The sequence below is a fragment of the Mirounga angustirostris genome, unplaced genomic scaffold, assembly GCF_029215605.1.
Source record: "Mirounga angustirostris isolate CCGP_5_RB_7025 unplaced genomic scaffold, mMirAng1.0.hap1 SCAF_13, whole genome shotgun sequence".
NCBI classification, from domain to species: Eukaryota; Metazoa; Chordata; class Mammalia; order Carnivora; family Phocidae; genus Mirounga; species Mirounga angustirostris.
The window spans coordinates 15,216,343-15,236,672 of NW_026991721.1; the positions used below are offsets into that span (position 1 = coordinate 15,216,343).

The 20,330-nt window shown below is 43.0% G+C and overlaps 1 protein-coding gene across 14 annotated transcripts in view; it reads left to right on the top strand.

The window, feature by feature from the left end:
• PHF21A (PHD finger protein 21A) overlaps positions 1-20,330 on the top strand; it is a 285,197-nt gene that overhangs the window by 74,171 nt on the left and 190,696 nt on the right. For 13 of the 14 annotated variants that reach the window (XM_054511958.2, XM_064576566.1, XM_054511961.2 and 10 more), the window contains exon 1: positions 20,055-20,313. The exons of the other annotated variant lie outside the window; for it this stretch is intronic. The gene's annotated coding sequence lies outside the window, so the exon portion shown is untranslated. Of the gene's footprint in view, positions 1-20,054; positions 20,314-20,330 lie in introns of those variants that run through there. 14 annotated transcript variants of the gene reach the window in all.

Here is a 20,330-nt window from a genome sequence, read left to right on the forward strand (position 1 = left end):
TGTATTTCCTGATTATTGGTGAGATTGAGCAATAGACTTTTTGTTTTTTAGTTCATCTCAATAAACCTCTCAGAAATTGTTGATAATCTCTCCCTAAAATTCTCCCTTTCCTTGGCTTCTGTGACAGTCCACAGAACACAATCCTGGCTTTGCTTCTGCACCTCTGGTCACTCTCAGTCTCCATCCCCAACTCTTCCCTCTCCACCTGGCTTTAAATATTGATGTTCCTCAAGGCTTGGTCTCTCTCCCACCCTCCTCCCAGTACACAGGTCTCCCAATGTACATTCTCTTCCCAGAAGATATCATTCAGGCCCATTCAGGCTTCAAATATTGCCTGTATACCAATGACTCCCAAATTTTACCTCCATTTTCTCCTCTCCTCTTGCTCTGATCTGTCTATTCCACATCTCTCCTTGGATGCGTCAAGAGCATGTTAAATCACCATTCCAAAACTGAACTCAAGATTTTATTCCCCCAAACCCATCCTTCTCGAGGACTCCCAACTCAGTGACTATCTACCAACTTCTGGTTGCCCCAAAAGAACCGTAGGAGTCTTCCTTGATGATTTCCTTGCCATGATTCTGGTATCCAATCTGTTCCAAGTCCTATTGGCTTTATGTTCTAAATATCTCTGGAAAGTGTCCATTTCTTTCCATCTCCACCAGTTCCATCTCCCTAGAGCTTTGGCAATGGCTTCCTCACTGGCTGAATCCATGCTTGGCCTTGGCCACTCTGTGCTCTACAATATGACCAAAGTGATTTCCAAAAGGCAAATCTGATCATGTCATTCTCTTATACAAAGATACAGCCACAAACTTGTTAAACACAAAATTGTTTATAATTGTTGAAAGGAAGAAAGGTAGAAAAAAGAAAGGAAAAAATAACCTAAAATATTCAACAATAACAGTAGGTTAACCACATTTAGTTCATCCACTTGATGGGACAATATACAGTTGTAAAAAAACAAGTATAGTTCTAGCAAATGTTAAGTATCAGATAATTGCTGTTATTTAAAATCTAGAGCAGTGTAGTCCAATAGAAATGTAATGTGAGCCTCATGTAGAATTTAAAATTTTCTAGTAACCACATAAAAAAGTAAGAAGGAACAGGTGAAGTTAATTTTAATAATGTAGTTGATTTAATCCAATATATGAAAATATTTTCATTTCAGCATGTAATTAATACAAAAATCATTAATGGGATATTTTACATCATTTTTTCACACTCTTTGAACTCCAGTGTATTTTACATTTATAACCCGTCTCAATTCAGACACTAAATTTTTATCAGAAATACCGATCTCTAAAGATTTAGATTTCATGAAATTTACAGTTGAAGAGTAGATTGACATACCGACATTATGCCAAACATTGTCAAAAGTTTTTCAGTAGCTGAATCGAGGATCGGTTTTAAAATACAAATGTAAGCTAATCTAAATTAAATTAAATTAGAAATGTCATTCCTTAGTTGCAATAACCACATTTCTAGTGCTCACTTGCCATACACAGTCGGTGGCCACTGTATTGGATAACAGGCTTTAGAATAAGGGAGAGATCACAAGTTCCCTAATTCATTTAGAAGCTTTGCAAATTTTATTATAAAAATCCTTCAAAGGATAAAAAATACAATAGCCCAAACTCTCTTGGGAATAAATGCTAAATAAAATATTAGCAAATTGAATCAAACAATATTTTAAAATAATCATAACCAAATAGGGTATATTTAAGAAATGCAAAAATGGTCCCTCCTTGGCTTTTCTTTTGGCACAAAAGATCCATTCACAATTGGTGTAAAAAATAAAGTACTTACAAATAAACTTAACAAAAATGGATCTTTCTGAAGAAACTATAAAACCTTGCTAAAGGACATGAAAGGAGACTTGAAAAATAGAGGCACACTCCATGATCCTGGGAGGAAAGACTAAATATTGGTAAAGATGTGAAGTCTTCCAAAATTAATCTGTAACTTTATTTAATTAATTATTTTTAAATCTGTCATTCTGATGTAATTCCAACCAAAACACCAAAAGATAACACTTATTGGAGCAGGAAGAGATGGCTAGTTCATTTTAAAGGAATTTTGGGGGTGGGAAGGGCCTTTGGTAGTATGGTGGAAAGCCACAAGTCATGAAGGAAATGATTGACAGGTTTGACTATTTTGGCAGACACTACTGGTTACCAGTGAGATGTAAATAAAAATCTGCTGGGGACTACTGAGAAAGACTTTCCTTCCTGATGAGATAACAGATCTGTGAGATGAAAAAAAAATTTTTATCCTCATCCTCTGCCTTCCTCATTAGACTATGAGGATTTAAGATTTGGAGGTGTCATAGCCATTTCATCTTATGAGGGAAGACCCTGTCAGCACATCGTAGATGGCAAATCTGAGAGACGTCCATAAAGAGACAGCTGATACCTCTGAACCACCACACTGATCCTGGGACCACATCGTACCTCTGGATTTCAGGTTAATTAAATAGTTAATATTTTCTGGCTTAAGCTCCCGTTACTTGACTTTCTGTTACCTAGGGCTGATACAAATATGTAAAAGCAAAAACTCTCCATGGCAAAAGACACAATGAACTAAGTGAGAAAAAATAATTTCAACATAGATGTTCAGGTTAATAGCCTTAACATATTAAGGACTTTTACTAACCAATACAAACAAACAAAAAAAAGAATACTTCAATAAAATAAAAGGGCAAAGAACATAAACAGATAATTCATAAATTAAATTCAATGACAAAGATATAAAAACATGCTCAACCTCGCCAATAATTGAAGACTTACAGATTGAAACCACAATAAAATACCATTTTCGGCTGTCATATCGGCAAAGATAAAAAGGAGTGAGAATGGCCAATGCTGGAGACAGAATGGAGAATCATCCTAACTCATATGCATTGGTGAAATGTAAATTGGTACAATTTTCTACAGAGCAATTTATTAATATGAATCAAATTTTAAAAGATGTATCCTATTTTTCACAGCAATTTTCTTTTTAGGAATTTTTTCAAAGGGAGTAATCAGCCACATGACAAAGATGTGTGTACAATGATGTTTAGGAATAACAGTAAATAATAGTAAAATAATAGTTAAAAACATTGGAAATAACTCCCATATTTCCAACGATAGCTGATTAAATAACTTACGACATTCATTCAATGGAATGGAATTCTATGTAAACATGAAGAAAGATGGTGCATTTTATGTATTGACATGAAAGATACTCATGATCTAGTGATAAGCAGTAAAAAGCAGGTTACAAAACACTATGTGTTATGATTCTGTTTATGTAAATGTGTGTTTATATATACATGAAAACTTGAAGGATTTATTTTTTAGTAACAGTGGTTATCTTTAGGAAGTGGAATTAGGAGGGAAACTTTATTTTTCTGTATTGGATGAATATTTTATACATCAGAAAAACAAATTGGATTCCAGTTTAGGAAATAAGATGTTTCCAGAATAATATGCAGTGATGTGCAAAGACACGTATGACATATTGCTAAGTAGAAAAGGAGAATACAAGTCAATGCTATAGGAAAGAGTTATTTGAAGAGTGGGGCTAATTTAATTGACAATTATCTGGAAAGTTATACACCACAATGTTAACAGTGATTAACTCTTGGGGTGTGCACTGGATATTTGAGTGATTTTTATTTTATTGGTCATACTTCCCATTTAGAAATACATGTTTTAGAGATATTTGTATTGCTTCTACAGAAAAATGTTACTCTTGAACAACAAAAGAAACAAAGAAGGAAGGAAGGAGAGAGGGAAGGAGGGGTGGACGAACCAAGGTTAACTTGGACCCAGCCCCCTTGGAGGACAGCTAGGATCCTGAGAAGCCTACAAGATGTGTGTTGATTTGATGACATTAAATACAAACCCTGACATTTATTTAATTTTTTTTTCTTTTGTCATGCCACAAAGAATTTGAGGCAACTCAAAAGAAAAGATATGATAAATCAGAAAATTACAAAGAAAAAGATATCAGGCTCAAGGAAAACAGCGGTACCCTGGAACAACAAGATGGGGGAAAGCATGCTTTGGGCTCATATACACTTAGGAAAGGTGAGCTCCCTCCTTGATTCCACAGTCCTTGGGGTCCTCTGCTTGCCTGGACGGAGACCTGCAACAGCTGGGCATCTGCACAGAGTGAGCCCATGAAGAGGATGGTTCAGTAGCTACACCATGTGGGGAGTCTGTCTGCCCAGCCTATGACAACCCTTTTTCTTCTGCATCCATAGGGAGCTTGCTGGGGTGAAGCTCTGGCCCATGTGGAGTGGGGCAGAATTCCTCTCCCAGACCTTCCGAACTGGGCCTGAGAGCTGGCCACTGGAGGTGGCTACCCAGAGCAGGGTACATGCACCCCTTAGTTGGGACCTTAGAGCTCACTTCTATTTTGTAAGGCTCCTGGTGCATTAAGAAATAAAGAAACAAGGTTACCAAAACGATGGTATATTTTTTAATGTTTGTATTGGACAAATTAATGCTTTGAACCCCAAAAATATAGTGCCATGCAAATGTTCTGTTCACAAGATAATTATAGGATTTATTAAAAATATTAATTCATGGTGCTCTACAGGCGGTGTGGTCCAGAGCCAGAAGGGCCTGTGCCAACCTCCTGCTTCCCTCCCGCCACGTGCCCGAGGCCGTGAACTCTGGGATGAGCTGGAACAGGAGCAGCTCAAGTGCAGCTGGTACCAGGCAGACATGGGGAGCTGCTGCTCCTGCCTCTCTACCCTTTCCAGGCCTCAGTTCCAGGTCCTTCTGAGGCCCACTGACCTGGCCCCCTGAGACACCTTCATATCCTTCCAACGAGGTCCCTGTCCCTCCTTCACCTAACTCCGCTTGACGTGGGTTTCTACTGCCGGCCACCGAAAGAACCAGAAACAACTTGCAGAGATCCCAGATTCTTACTTTTCACGGGAGGTATGTTTTTTTTTCACTTGCACCGAAATCCCCTCCCAGGGAGAAAGGGAATTTTCAGCTTCCATGGCCCTAGTCTGCAGTGAGTTCATGCGGATTCTCCCTAGGTGGAGGAGGATTGTTTAAAAAATGCTGAGTGGCAGGGAGGAGAATGTCACCTCAACATCCCTCCGCCAAGCCGGGAGAGGTTTGGCTGAGTCTCAAGGACGTAGGTTCAGACAAGGGCAAGCCTGGCTGCCTTTACTGAGAGCCAGAGTCGTTTTCCTGACGCTGGAGAATGTTGGGGAGCCTTGGGGTCCTGCTTCGAGGCCTCTCCTAGAGTAGGTTGGTCCTAAAACTGGCATCTGAAGGGGGGGCGGGGAAGACAGTGCGGTGAGGTATCTGTCCTCTAAGGCGCTGCTTAGCTGACTCAGCTCCGTGGAAAGGTAGAACAGTGAAAGCTGGTTGCGCTCATCCATCTTATTTCCCCATGGTTCCTACGGTGCCTAGAAGTGAGCCTTAAATAAAGCAGACACGCCATAGCTGTTTGTGGTCCCCGGCGCTGCGGCAACATAAAGCCTTTGTCCTTTGCTCTTAGCCCGGGCAATTCTAGGAGAATGTTCCAGGACTCTCCTCTTCCCCTCCTGTTGCAAATGGGAATTCATTCAGTTAGCCAACAAATACTTCCTGAGCACCTACTTTGTGCGAGGCTCTGTCTAGGTGCTGGGAACACAAGGGTGATGATAAGACAGCCACAGCCCTTTCTTTCTTAGAACACACATCTTTTCATTCCACCTTTTACCAGCCCCCCACCCCGCCCCGCATATACATAACAGAAAAACACATAAACAAGAGCAAATCATGTCTTATTTCTCTTGACCCACCAAAGAATACCAACCATGTCGTTTCAGACAGAGAGAGAGAGAGAGAGAAAGGGAGAGAAGGCTCTCCTTCCGATTGCTAGAGAGAAAACTCCCAGTTTTGTGGTAGTGTCCCAGAACAAGGGGCCCATTTTTGTCATTCCTTGTTCAAAAATCCCGTGTCCCCCACTCAATGCATGCACACACATACATATGTTCCCCGCCCAGTTTACATTCATACCATGTACAGCTGGAGAGCAGCGAAGTCTGCCTCCCACATTCTACAGAACGGATTGGCAGCTGGGACTGAAGGCGATAGAAATAAGCTATTGATCAAGGGTTATAAAAGTACTGCCACTGGGATCCCGTGATGCTTGCAAGCTGAGGGCAGCAGTAAAGTGCTACCCAAATGCAATAACATTTATAACCCCAGGGCAAGTGCTTTTTACATGAAAATAAAAAGCTGATCCTCTGTTTAATTCTTTCCCCCTCCTTGGGCCATGGCTGGCCAAGTGCAAGGACAGGAGCTAAGCAGGGCCCCTCTGGATGGGCTGGCCTCTTGCTCTCTGGGTAAGTGACAAGTGATGGGATCTCTTTTCCCCTGGCTGGTGCCTTCTGGTGGTGTGGGGAGTACCTGCACTTTTTAAGCTGCTCTGGCAGGAGGGAAGAAGCAGCCGTGTCCTGCCATCCTGAGGGGCCTGGTCATGCCTGGGCCCCATGGGTCTTCCTTGGTCAGCTTTGTGGATGTTGCCTGGTCCTGTTGGGAGCTGAACTTTTCACTTGAGTGGATGCTAGAAATCGCCCTTTCGAGCTTCATTCTGTGACATTTGTAAAAAGAAGTCCTATCCTGGGGAGAAATAAACGGCGAGGAGAGACGGCTCTGGACGTACTACAACATAGTAATCACATGATGATGACTAAACCTGAGGAGCCCAGCTTTTTCTTCCCAAACTCACCAGACCAGTGCTTCTTCACATGTGTTCCACAGGAATGTCAGTCCTATAAAATGCTCCATAAAAAATGGGGCTGTCTGATCAATGATTGGGAAAATGCTTCCTCTTGGAGATTCCTATTGCATCTTTGCAATTTAAAGGCTCTGAAAAGTCCTGCAGTAAAGGAACAGTTTGAGTTTGCTTTAACAGCATCTCCCAGATTTACCTGATGGCCAAACCGTCCTCTCACTTAGAATTTCTTTCACCTTTTCCTTTTATTACCTAATGCCTACTAACAACACATTTTGGGGAAATGCTTCCAAGTTACTTAGGGAAGGATATAATATCTTGCCTGCCCTGTATTGTATGCCTATCATGTGCAAAGTACTTGACATGAATTATTTCTGACCACCAAAACAACTTGGCAAGTGTTATTATTCCTATTTCACAGATGAGGAAAAATGAGGCTAAGAGTGGATAAATAACCTGTCCAAGGCCCCTCAGCTAAGTAGTGGCTTCACCCAGAGTCTCCCTTAAGCTGTTCTGATTCCAAACTCCACATTTTCCGCTACACGATGTGTCTCCCTACGTGGAATAGAGACTTCTCTTTTTGCCAAAGTGAAGGTAGGTTGCTCTTCTTTGGAGACCCTTGTCCCAGAATCCATTCATTCTTCTTTAAGCCTTGCCTGATTCATCTTTCAGCCTGGCACTAGCCCATATCTCCTTCCTTGTGGCTCACGGGGATTCCCATTAGAAAGCAGAACCTGAATCTAAGTAGCCATGGGCAGGAGTCCCAGTTTTGCCATTTACTATCTATGTGACTTTAGGCAATTTACCTAACCCCTCTATACCTCAGTTTTCTTATCTATAAAATTTTAAGTATGCACAGAATGGCTGGCCCGGAATACTTAGTAAATGGCAGCTATTAAGTTTACTGTTAATGATCAACAGCAAGTCTTCGTGGGGGAAAAAAAGCTTATTAGGGAAATTTTAGGAGTCCCTGTTTTAAATCCCCCAACTATCCTGGTGTGATAAGATACAGAAGTTTTTGTGTTGAAGTTGAAAAAGCTTAAGCCAGCTAAGCCAGTGATGTTTTCAAGTGTACGGGTAGCAAATAGTGGAACAGGGACCTGGGCTCCCAGTTCACAGAAATTTAAGACACATCGATTGCACCTGAGAAGGCGGAGGCATTTAGATTTAAAGCGTTGGGAGCTATTTCCAGTTGAAATCCTATCAATAATGAGGATAAAATGTCTCTGAAATTGTTAAGTTTGGTAAAATTAAATATGAGAAACTTTAATTTTAAAAATTAGATCCAAAATTAGATTGGAAATAGGGCCCACTTGTCTTACCTACTATATCATATTTTGTTTGTTTGTTTGCTTTTTCTGATTATATACAATTACTTAGGCCAAACCATTTTTCTTCTTTAAAACGACATTTTTGTAAATTGACTGAGGTCCTGATAACAGATGAACATGAGATCTCCGTGTTAATGTTGTCATACTCTCAGTTGGTTTTGCCTAGGCTGCTGAGGCGAGGACACTCCAGGGTGAAATGAGCTGTCTTTAGGCACAGTTAGGCACAAAGCTTAGGTTGGAGCATTTCAGCTTGGAATGGGTCTGTTCCCGTCAACCCACTGACGTTTATCAAAGGAAATGTAATATTCATCCAGATTGGAATTGGAATGAGTTTTTCTTTTCTATTAGATGAACAGTGACAACACAATGTACTTGGAAAAATAATAAGTTTGAGCTTATGCTAATTGAAGAAGTAGTATTAAAATAAAGTGTTTGTGGGCACCTGGGTGGCTCAGTCGTTAAGCGTCTGCCTTCGGGTCAGGTCATGATCCCAGGTCCTGGGATCGAGCCCCACATCGGGCTCCCTGCTCGGCAGGAAGCCTGCTTCTCCCTCTCCCACTCCCCCTGCTTGTATTCCCTCTCTCGCTGTGTCTCTCTCTGTCAAATAAATGCTTCTTGTTTTTTTAATTCTCACTCTCAATATATTAGGAGAACATAATGTTTCAGGTCCCTACTTCTCTGTGTCAGCTCTATATAGCTACCTAGGCAATTCTGAGCCCAAAGTCCCTAACCCACTGCTACCCCTACTTGTATTCACTAACCCAGATGCTGGGATGGTGGCAGTGGACTTATTTTAAATTTAATTAATTCCTCTTTCTTTCACTTACAGCACAAGTTTTCAGTAAACTCAAATCTTTTGCAACTTCTTCTTTTTTTTCTTTTTAAGAATTTTTATTTATTCATTTGAGAGAGAGAGAGAGTGAGAGCACGAGCAGGGGGGAAGGTTGGAGGGAGAGGGAGAAGCAAACTCCCTGCTGAGCAGGGTGCCTGACGCAGGGCTCTATCCCAGGACCGGGAGATCATGACCTGAGCTGAAAGCAGATGGTTAACTGACTGAGCCACCCAGGCGCCCCCTTTTGCAACTTCTGTCTAACTGGTTCTCTGCAGGCAAAGAGGGAAATGAGCAGTATGGCATGTCCATTTCACAGATGGGAACATAGACTATACCCAAAAGCTGTAAAAAGCCTCCCATCTCATAGTGCAGAAGAGATCTGGCTTACTGATGTAATAAAGTGTAAAGCACAAATTATCAACCTCTGTTTAGCCCTCGCTATATCTACAGAAATAATGCTCTGAGTCTAGAGTTTTTGAGTTCTGAGAGCCTTCAAAACATTTATTATTTTAAGAGATCTCTTAACATTTCCACCTATGGGAAAATAATATCCCACTTCAGAGATGAAGCGAAAAGGAAAGGAAATTGGCTGGACTTCAAAGGAGGGAATACTCTCTAGGCCTTCTGCCTTTCTGTTCCCACCACTTTGGGGTGTGGTTCTCCATGTGTTCTAGCTTGGATGCACACAGTTGATTAGTTTAACACTAATGGGTGTCAGGTTCATCCAGAGAGCATGACCTCAGTATGTAAATTATTCAGCAATGAGGTTGATGTGACTATTTATAGGTCATAAATCAGTTATAAACTCAGAAATATGAGAACAGGTCCCTAAATAGAGAGGCAACTGTTACCTATCCAGGGCTTAATTTAAATATGCCGGGTTGAAGCCAGGCAAATTTCAAATCTGATACCCTTTGTATTGGGCTTTGGGACAAGTGGATAGGATAGGTGCATTACTTATAACAAGAAATGAGAGGGCGCCTGGGTGGCTCAGTCGGTTGAGTGACTGCCTTCGGCTCAGGTCATGATCCCGGAATCCCGGGATCGAGTCCCGCATGGGGCTCCCTGCTCGGTGGGGAATCTGCTTCTCCCTCTGCCCCTCCCCCCTCTCATGTGCTCTCTCTCTCTCATTCTCTCTCTGTCAAATAATAAATAAAATCTTTAAAAAAAAAAAAAGAAATGAGGGCTAAGTCCAGGTATGACAAGATGGATTTCTATCTTGAGCGAGCTCCAAACATTTGGCTGCCTGATGCCCTGGGTTGAGAAGGATTCTGAGCCCAAGTTCAGGCTCTGGGAAACCCACAGGCCACCGTTGGCTATCCCTAGCTTGGTTACTTCATCCCCTTTATTCATTTGTGACAGATGTTTCATGAAAGTGAGGACACTGGGTCACACTTGTTCGCCAAAATTATCCTGCTGAATCTTCTTTATTGATGCATTCCCTGTAACCGGTCAAGAAAAAAAAAGCAAATTGCTTCCTTTTAAAGACTTGTAGAGCATTGTCGGCCGTTTTCAAGATTGAGATGATGAAGAGGAAATAAGGATGCTCTAAGGTCCAGCTGTGACCAGTTAGGTTGCTGCCTGGATTTGGGGCAACTCCTTGTTGTCATCATCCAGAAGGGAGGTTTCCCTGCCATGTCTAGCTCCTGAGACTCAGTTCTTTTTTATAGCGCCTCTTTCTCTCATTCAAGATCCAAGTCGATTCAAGTGCACAGTTACATCTTATTTCAGTGTGAAGGAATGCCAGGCCTGACAATATACACTTGAGGTCATTCCTAAGCTATAAGTAGCTCCAGTCTCTTAGCCCGGATAAAGTCCTAAACGAGTCCCTTCCTTCGGTGCACAGGCCTTTCAAGGTTCTGACCCCTGGGATTATGATTCCTATGGCTGCTTCTTCTCTCGCTCCTCTCTCTAGACCCACATCAAACAAACAATCACTCCTAGACCTTACTCTGGTCTCTGAAAAATCAGGTCATGTCCTGTTTGGATGCCAGGCACACCCCTGTGGCTTTCTGTTCAGAACTGCACTATCTTTACAGCCCCTTGGTTCATCACCCTGCCTGCTGCCTCTGGGTACTCTGCTTCTCTTAGGCTTTGTTCTCTAGCATTTGCTGGTCTGGGGCCTCAGTGATAGCACCCCTTAGCTGTTCTGATCTAGCTCCCTTTCTGTGCAAAATCTCCCCCTTTTCTAAAAGAATTCTTGTGATCTCCATAACTTCCTTCCTGTTGTCCCTTGGGAAATCATCCTAACTGGATAATCATTTACATGTAGGAAGAGCGTGTGCGTCAGAAGTCATCCAAACTTTTGCAAGTATTATTTCATTTGTTCCTAATAACAATTCTGTTATTATCCCCATTTAACAGATAAGAAGACCGAGGCCCTTGAAGTTAATTGTCTAGAATCATATATCAAGTGGTAGAGGGTAAAATGACTTTGGCTTTATCATTTTGCAATATTGCCGTTTGACAATTCAGAATCACATCTGCACAGCAAAGACAGTTACTGTCTTGTCTGGGAAATCTCCACTGTTTTCTTTCAGATTCATAGTAACCTTTTGGGGGCACCTGGGTGGCTCAGTCAGTTAAGCATCCGACTCTTGGTTTCTGCTTAGGTCATGATCTATGGATCATGAGATCCAGGCCTGTATCCTGGCTCCGTGCTTAGTAGGGAGTCTGCTTGAAGATTCTCTCCCTCTGCCCTTCCTCCCCGCCCCCCCGCTTTCTTTTTCTCTCTAATAGATTAATAAATCTTTATAAAAAATAGTTCATACTAGGGCGCCTGGGTGGCTCAGTTGGTTAAGCGACTGCCTTCGGCTCAGGTCATGATCCTGGAGTCCCGGGATCGAGTCCCGCATCGGGATCCCTGCTTGGCAGGGAGTCTACTTCTCCCTCTGACCCTCCTCCCTCTCATGCTCTCTGTCTCTCATTCTCTCTCTCGCAAATAAATACAATCTTAAAAAAAAAAAAAAAAGTTCATACTAACTTTTTTTTCCCCCCTAATGATAAAACACATGTTTATTACAGGCTTCTCTAACCTTTAAAAACACCCAAAGATTACATAAGTGTGTTTGCTTTGTGAAAATGTACTGATTTGTACAGCTTGTGATTTGTACACTTCTCTGTATGAATGTTATACTTTAATTAAAAAGTTTATATAAAAGAGGGGTGGGATGCCTGGGTGGATCAGTCGGTTGAGGGTCTGTCTTTGGCTCAGGTCCTGATCCCAGGGTCCTGGAATCAAGTCCCGCATTGGGCTCCCTGCTCAGCGGGGAGCCTGCTTCTCCCTCTCTCTCTGCCCCTCCCCCTGCTCTTGCTCTCTCTCTCAACTAAATAAATAAAATCCTTTTTAAAAAGTTTATATAACAGATACCCTTTTTTTTTTTTTTTTAAGATTTTGTTTATTTATTTGACAGAGAGAGACACAGCGAGAAAGGGAACACAAGCAGGGAGAGTGAGAGAGGGAGAAGCAGGCTTCCCACGGAACAGGGAGCCCGATGCGGGGCTCGATCCCAGGACCTGGGATCATGACCCGAGCCGAAGGCAGACGCTTAACCGACTGAGCCACCCAGGCGCCCCGATACTCTTTATTTTTATTTAAACCCTTTATATAGGGTTTATATACACGATACCCTTTATTTATATTTATAAAATCCCTTTATTTATATTTAAACTTAGGAAACACCTCCCTATAACCCACTTTAGAACTGCAATGCAGTTTGTTAACGCTTTTGGGAAAGGTACAAGAGCACCTAGTCAGATTTAAATGTTCCGGACTGGACATACATTGTGCAAGCCGGGCATGCAATGTCTGACCCCATGTGTTTTTATGTGATAGAGAGCTTGTGAAAACCTTATTAGAACATTATTTCAATAAAGGGAAGAGAACCTTATGTGATTGCAACAAACCTGTGCCCTAACCGATTTAATAGGAAAGTTGGAAGGTTGCACACTAGTTTAATGCTACTTTCTCTTGGTTGGAATTTGGGATGCTACTTATTTATAGCAGGGTCTCACTCGCATAGGACTATTAACTAGTTGTTCAAATTTCCAGGTTTCGATGCTCATAGAAAAGAAGTTACAATAAAATGATACGTATTTGTACAATTTGAGGCAATTTACCAAAGACCAATAATAATCTTAACCCAGCAGATATGACACGTTATCTCATTTAAACTCCATAACAACCCTACGAAATCCTATGATTATTTCTGCATTTTGCACATAAAGTGTGGCTTGCGATGGTGCATCATTTGCTCAGGGTCAACCCAGGACTCCATGAGTCTAGAGTTCCTAATTCCCCAAGAATAAGCCCTGCTACTTCTTACTAACAGCTTGGAACCTCACAACAATCCAGTGGATTAAGTATTATTGTTTTCCCCATTTCGGACAAGGAAATAGACCCAGAGAGATAAAGTGATTAACTAGACATTTGCAGAGCTCAGACCCAAGCTCAGGTTCTCAGACTCCAAATCTGGGAATGCCTTCCACTAGATAACGTCATTGCTGAGGCCCACAATACAATTTATTTATGTTGATAATGGATAATCTAAAGGTGGAAATAATAAGATGATAAAATTCTTTTAACATCCCCAGTCTTGGAGGATCTCCCTGTGGTATTTTTAGCTCAGCATCTTTAAGGCAGACGTTTCTACAGTTCTAATTGCAACCATTTTTGTTTTTAACAACAGGTCCAACTTAGGCCTCCTGATCTATATCAGTTACTTTTGGGAAAGGAATTGGGATCTGCTTCTGTGTGGAAGGCAGAGTCACGTGCATGCACGTACACACCTAAATCTGTCCATGGTGTTTGGTCTAGTTCAGTGGTTTTCACCATCTGCCCCACCCCTCCCCCCTACACTCTCCCTGCAATCCCTCAGACCATTTTACCCTCCTTCCTCATACACACACACACACACAGGGGGCATTTGGCAATGTCTGGAGATATATTTGGTTGTCACCACTCTCTGGGAGATGCTATCGGCATCTAGTGGGTAGAGGCCAGGGATGCTGCTAAACATCCTACAATGCCGCCCACAACAAAAAATTTATCTGGCCCCCAAAATGTCAATAGTGCCAAGGCTCAGGAGCTCTGGTCTAGTTAATTCTATTAAACACACACACACCTGATGTTGCTTAGGATTAAATTGACCTTGGAGATTATGGCAAAGCAATGAAATTGAAGGCATTCTCTAGAGAGTCAACTGCTTATCCACCAATATTTATTTATTTATTTATTTATTTATTTATTTATTTATTTATTTATTAAGATTTTATTTATTTATTTGAGAGAGAGAGCACGAGAGGGAAGAGGGTCAGAGGGAGGAGCAGACCCCCTGCTGAGCAGGGAGCCTGATGCGGGACTCGATCCCGGGACTCCAGGATCATGACCTGAGCCGAAGGCAGTCGCTTAACCAACTGAGCCACCCAGGCGCCCCCCACCAATATTTATTTATTTACAAGTTCTACCTGATCCATTTCCAATTATGATTTTGGCTTTCTGTAAACGCACACGCAAGAGAGTTAAAGTGAAGATTTTTAAAAGATCAGAAACCACCATTGAGACAGTGGGGAGAAAGAACATATATTCAACTTCTTCTAGTCACTGGGGATTTTCTGTCATAATTCTTTAAAAATCACATTGATAGGTCTCCTCTACTTATTTAAGCACTTTGTTGGTACAAGCCAGGTTTTCATTTATTCCAGCCCAAAAGGAATTAGAAAAGACCTGGGGAACTCCAGTAGTTACCTCTCTGCCTCAATGAAGGACCCTCAGTTTTTCAGACAGTTTAAATCTCCTTTAGGCTGACCTTTTATGAGACAATGGGGTTACTTTTCAGCCTAAGAAAAAAGGATGATAGTTGAGCGAAGGACAGGCAAGGGGAGTTGGATGAGAAAGCATGTTCAATTAGGCCTTTGTGGTGGGGGTGGGAGTGGGAGCAAGTTCATTACCTTGTTTGAAATACTCTCAAATAGTCAGATCATCAGAAACAATCATGTACAAATACAAGTACAAAACACCTTACTATCCCTGGGTGCAGTGTGTACCACATTACTACAAAACTGTAAAATAAAATTTAGGGGTGCCTGGGTGGCTCAGTCGGTTAAGTGTCTGCCTTCGGCTCAGGTCATGATCCCAGGGTCCTGGAATCGAGCCCCCCCCCACCAATTGGGCTCCGTGCTCATCAGGGAGCCTGCTTCTCCCTCTCCCTCTGCCTGCTTCCTTGCCTGCCTGTCTACCTACTTGTGATCTCTCTCTCTCTCTGTGTCGAATAAATAAATAAAAATCTTAAAAAAAAAAGAAAAAATTAAAAAAGAAAGAAATTTAGAAGAGACTTTTCTATTATAACGCATAATGCCTCTATATAATACTGTAATATATAAGCCTCTGTTATATTTTTCCTACATCAACAGTATCTCTGCATTAGACTGATAGTCCTTATAGGGGGCTAGCTGTTTTATCATTTTGAATGACATTTTATATTATCCAATAGAATCCCAATATTAAATATTTCCTATCAAACAAAAGTTATTTAGATTCCTACCTCCTTTCTTTCTTTTTTTTTCCTAAAGATTTTATTTACTTTGAGAGAGAGAGTGCAGGGAAGGGCAGAGGGAGAGAATCTCAAGCAGACTACCCACCGAGTGCAGAGCCCGACAACAAGGAGCTTGATCCTAGAACCCTGAGATCAGGACCCCAGCCTAAACCAAGAATTGGATGCTTAACCGACTGAGCCACCCAGCTGCCCCTCCTACCTCCTTGCCACCCAGGTGCCCCTCCTACTTCCTTTCTTACACACACACACACACACACACACACACATGCATGCACGCAAAAATTATATGTGGTAATGAGGTAAATGTAAAAAATAGAAACCATAAAAATACAAGAAGAAAATTATAGATATTTTTCTGATCTTGGACTTTGGATGACCTCTTGAAGCAGGGACCAGAAAGCAGGAATATATAGGAAACCACAGATAGATTTGACTACTTTTATAAAAATGAAAAACTGTACTCCAATACTTAATAACATTCAAAATTTGAGTTTACTTTTGTTCAACAGGGTTTTGATGGCTATTAAATAGTTTTGGAGGAGTAAACAGGTTGTAGGAGAGCAAATTCTAAGTTACTGTGCACCTGCTCTTTTTATTACGTCATTCATGTCTAAAAGTCAAACGATTTACTTCAAAGGAGCTTCTGGTATAAACTTTCAATTTTCAGCTTATTTCTGGGATTTTCACTAACTTCTACTAATTGTTAGCTTTTTCCTTTAGTACTTATGCTGCTCAACCCTTTCAAAAATCCAGTAAGGATTATTTTTAATTTGTGCATGAGAAACACAGGGTTCAGAAGGCTTAAGTGTCTGTCTAAGGCCATATAGCTAGTGTGGGTCTACCAAATGCCCATGAGTGGAGTGGCATGCTTAGAAATTAAGAAAGACCCACCAAAATCTATCACGATACCAATCCCACAACCTTGACTCACCCAAGAATCCTTGGACCTCATATGCCACATGAGTGGCCGTGTAGACTGACAAGATATTGGGACTCTATGTGTTCATCCTCTCCAGAGTTAATTTAGAGTGGTTTACTCAGAAAATGAATTTGAGGGCACAGGGAAAAAAAATGTATTATATAGTCCCATGTACCAGGCACTGTACTAAGCACTTGACATGAATTATTTTATTCAATCTTCTTGACAGCCCTACAAATAAATATTAATAGCTGCATTTTACAGCATAGGAAAACTGAAGCTTTGAGAGGTTAAGTAGCTTGTCCAAGGTGTCTTAGTTGAAAAGGAGTGGTACTACTCAGGTGTCAGAATGTGGGTCGGTTTGGTTTGGTTCCACTCCTCCTCAGCATCTTAGAGTTGGAAAGAGAATGTAAATGGAAATATCTATTAATGAATCACAGCTATTCTTTTCCATAGAGTTTGATAGCTATAGAAGTGTGAAGAAAATTAGAGTATTTTAATTAAATGTAAATATCTAAAATGCGATTTTGCATGACATTCATGTTTGATTGACACACAAACATCTTAATGTTTGTCAACTTGAGTCTTCTAAAGCCAGGGTTGGTAAGCCATAGCCCATGGGCCCAATCCTGCTCACCCCCTGGTTTAGCCCACAAGCTAAAAATGCTTTCACTTTTCTCTTTAATGGTTGAAAAAATTAAAATAATATTTTGTGACACAAGAAAAGTAGATGAAATTCAAATGTCAAGGCCCATAAATAAAAGCTTTATTAGAGCACAGCCAGGATCATATGTTTACATATTTTCTATGGCTGTTTTTGTGCTACAACTACGTAGAGTTGAGAAGTTGTGACTACCATGGAGACTCTATGGTCTACAATGTCTAAGATATTTAGTATCTGGGCTTTTACAGAAAAAAATTTACTGACTCCTCTTCTATAGCATTTACATGCTCAGGCACAATTTGAGTTTCTGATTTTTTTTCTATGAAATTCTGAAACATTTTTAAGTTTTTTTTTCCAGAAAGAACACTAAAGCAGTCTTGCTCTGAAAAAATTTTGACAGCCTGGGCTGATTTGAAATGACCTTATTAGGTTGTGGTTCCAGTTCCTAGTTGGTCCAGTTTGAAAGGCCCTGCCTTAATTCATCTCTTACATACATTAGCGTTATCTCTAGGTGGCAAAGCTGGGTCTTACTACCCAACCTGTCCTTCCGTTATTCATCTTGACTGTGTTATGGGTTCAGTTTCACAACATTATAAGTTCATCCAGGCTTCTTGAATCATTTATAGGGATTTTCATTTTCGCTCTCAAACTCTTACACACTTTCTCTGCTGTGAAATTTTTTTTAATATAAAGCTCAGAGTACTAAATGGACTATGCATGTAAAATAAAGCCCATACTTTTTTTAGCTTTAAGAAATCAGAATTTCTAAGAATTTCTTTTTCTTGAGAAACTAAACTTAATTTTGCAGGTCACAGAAGTAAGAAAACACCTTTGTATCTGAGGATCTCAAAGTACCTCTGGTGGAAATACGTAACAAAGTAAAGAACGTCTATTTATTTTTAAATACTGTTTATTTCTTGGAGGAAATACTATTTAATGGGAAAGATGTGACTAGTAACAAATAAGAGTTTAAGGCTATTTCTGGTTCTGTCAATGACTCACTTTGACTTTGGGCAAATCATCTCACCACTGTTGCTCTTTATCTGCAAAAACTGGACTTCATGCCTATGGGAGTTGCATGGCTAATCAATGCCTGGAAAATGCGTAGTGGCAGATGCTACAAAAGTGCTGAGCCTTAAAAACAAAACCACCCCCACCCCCCATTTGTATTCAGTTGAGGTTGGGGTTTATTGTTATTTAACATTCGAAGGCCAACACTATGTTAAGTCCAGCGTGCTGCACAGAACAGATAATATCACTGTCCAGTAGGGATTTTTTTTCTTTAATCTAGAATTTTGGACTTTTTTTTTCTTTATTGCGGTTGGGGGTTATTTTAGAATCTAGTAGTATATCCATACAAAAACATTAAGCTTTAAGTTGAAAACTATCGATTTGAAAATCTAAATAAACCCCCTCCAAAAAAAAAAGGGCCCTCCCCTCCCCGCCAAGAAATCTCTCAAAACAAGAATTCCTCTGATATTTTTTTTTTCCTCCCTGCAGTTCTCCATGTTACAGTCCTTGGAGGTAGAATAGGCATAAAATACTTTCACTAATAAAATATGACAAACCGCCGGATTATACGTGGCCGATTCCCAGTGATTGCCCTGCTACACAAAGCAGAAAAGTAAATGCCATCATCCCCCTTAGAACAAAAGAACTTAGGAATAAAAAACATGGAGAGGGGGGAGAAAGCAATAAATAAAGGTGAGGGAAGGACCCTGTCCCCCGCCCCTCCCCGACGCGAGTGTGGGACTAAGTGTGGCTAATAAAGTGGTTCAAGGGTAGTTATTTGGAAAGGGGGCGGGGTAGTGAGGGGAGGGAGCGGGCTAGCGGCGGCCGGGGATTGCATGTTGCATTCGACTTGAGGTTGCATCTTTCTCCTGTTGCCTGGACCACGCTCCCCCATTGCAGTGCTTCCCCATTGCTTCTCTCCGCTCCTGCCCTCGCGGCTTTTTTTTTCCCCCCTTAAAACTGCTGTTGCACTGGAGGGAGTTGGGGCCGCTCCGGAGCCCCTTTGCAGCTCCTGCCGGCGGGAGGGGGGAGTTGGGCTCGGGCCGCGGAGTTGGGGGGGCCGCAGCGGGCTCCAGCCTCGCCTCGGCTGCAGCTACACGGGAGCCGAGCTGCGGCGCTGCACGGGCCCATCATTGCGGCGGCCCCGGAGTTTGGCCGCCGCCGCTCGGTGCTCAGCCCCATCACCACCGCCGCCGCCGCCGCCGCCGCTGCACTGGAGTTTGGCTGCTGCTGCCCTACTTCACTCTAGTTTAGTTTCACTCACTTTACATCCGGGTTTTTTCCCTAGGCAATGGGGGCCGCAGCACACCCCGTTCCTTAGGCAAAGTGAAATAAATTCGCCGCACCGACACGTCAAGTAGTCCGCCCGCCCGAGCGCCGCCGCGGGCCCCCGCCGCCCCCCCCCGCCGCCGCCCCGCCGCCCCCGGGGGGGGGCCCGTGCGGCCCGGGAGCCGCCGGCGGAGGCGAGGGGGCCCGGGCCGGCCGCCGTACAACTCCGCCCGGCGGCCCCCTCCCTCCCCGCCGTGCCCCTCTACCCCGGCGCCTCCTCTCCACCCCCCCCCCCCGCCCTCGTCCCCGCTTTCCCAGCCCCAGTCCCTCTCGCCCGGCTCTCGGGAGCGGCGGGGGCGCGCACGGCGGCGGCGGCGGCGGGCCGGCGGGGCCGCGCGGCGGGCTCCCGCGCGGGCGAGTGTGTCTGGGCCTGGGCGGAGGGATCCCCGGGCTGAGGCGGCGGAGGTGCTGCGGCCCGGGGCCGGGTGGTGAATGGGCTGGTGGTGCTCGCTGCTGCTGCTGAGAGGAGGAGGAGGAGGATGAAGAGTTGGGCTTGTTTGTCTCCCACAGTTTCTCTCCTGCTGCTCTGATTCCCCCCCACCCCTATTCCGGCCCGGGGCCTGTGTGTGTCTCTCCTGGAGGAGGAGGAGGATCCAGTTCCTCCCCCCACCCCCTCCTCCCCACCCCCCCTTGCCTGGGGAAGAGGAGGAAAGAAACAGCCCAGAGAGAGAGAGTGAGTGAGTGAGAGAGAGAGAGGGAGAGAAGAGGAGAGGAGAGGAGGAGGAGGAGGAGGGAGAAGGGAACAACCTACCATCTTAACACACTAATATCTAAAAAGTGCGAGAGGCCCAGAGCAGCAGCAGAAGCAGCAGCAGCAGCTCCAGCTTCTTCCCTCCCTCCCCATGAAGAAGAGTTCCCTCCTCCTCCTCCTCCTGCTTCTCCTGCTCAGAGTTCCTGCCTCCAGCTGCCAGGGGGGACAACCAGCCAGCAGCAGGAGGGTGCAGTATCCCAGCTT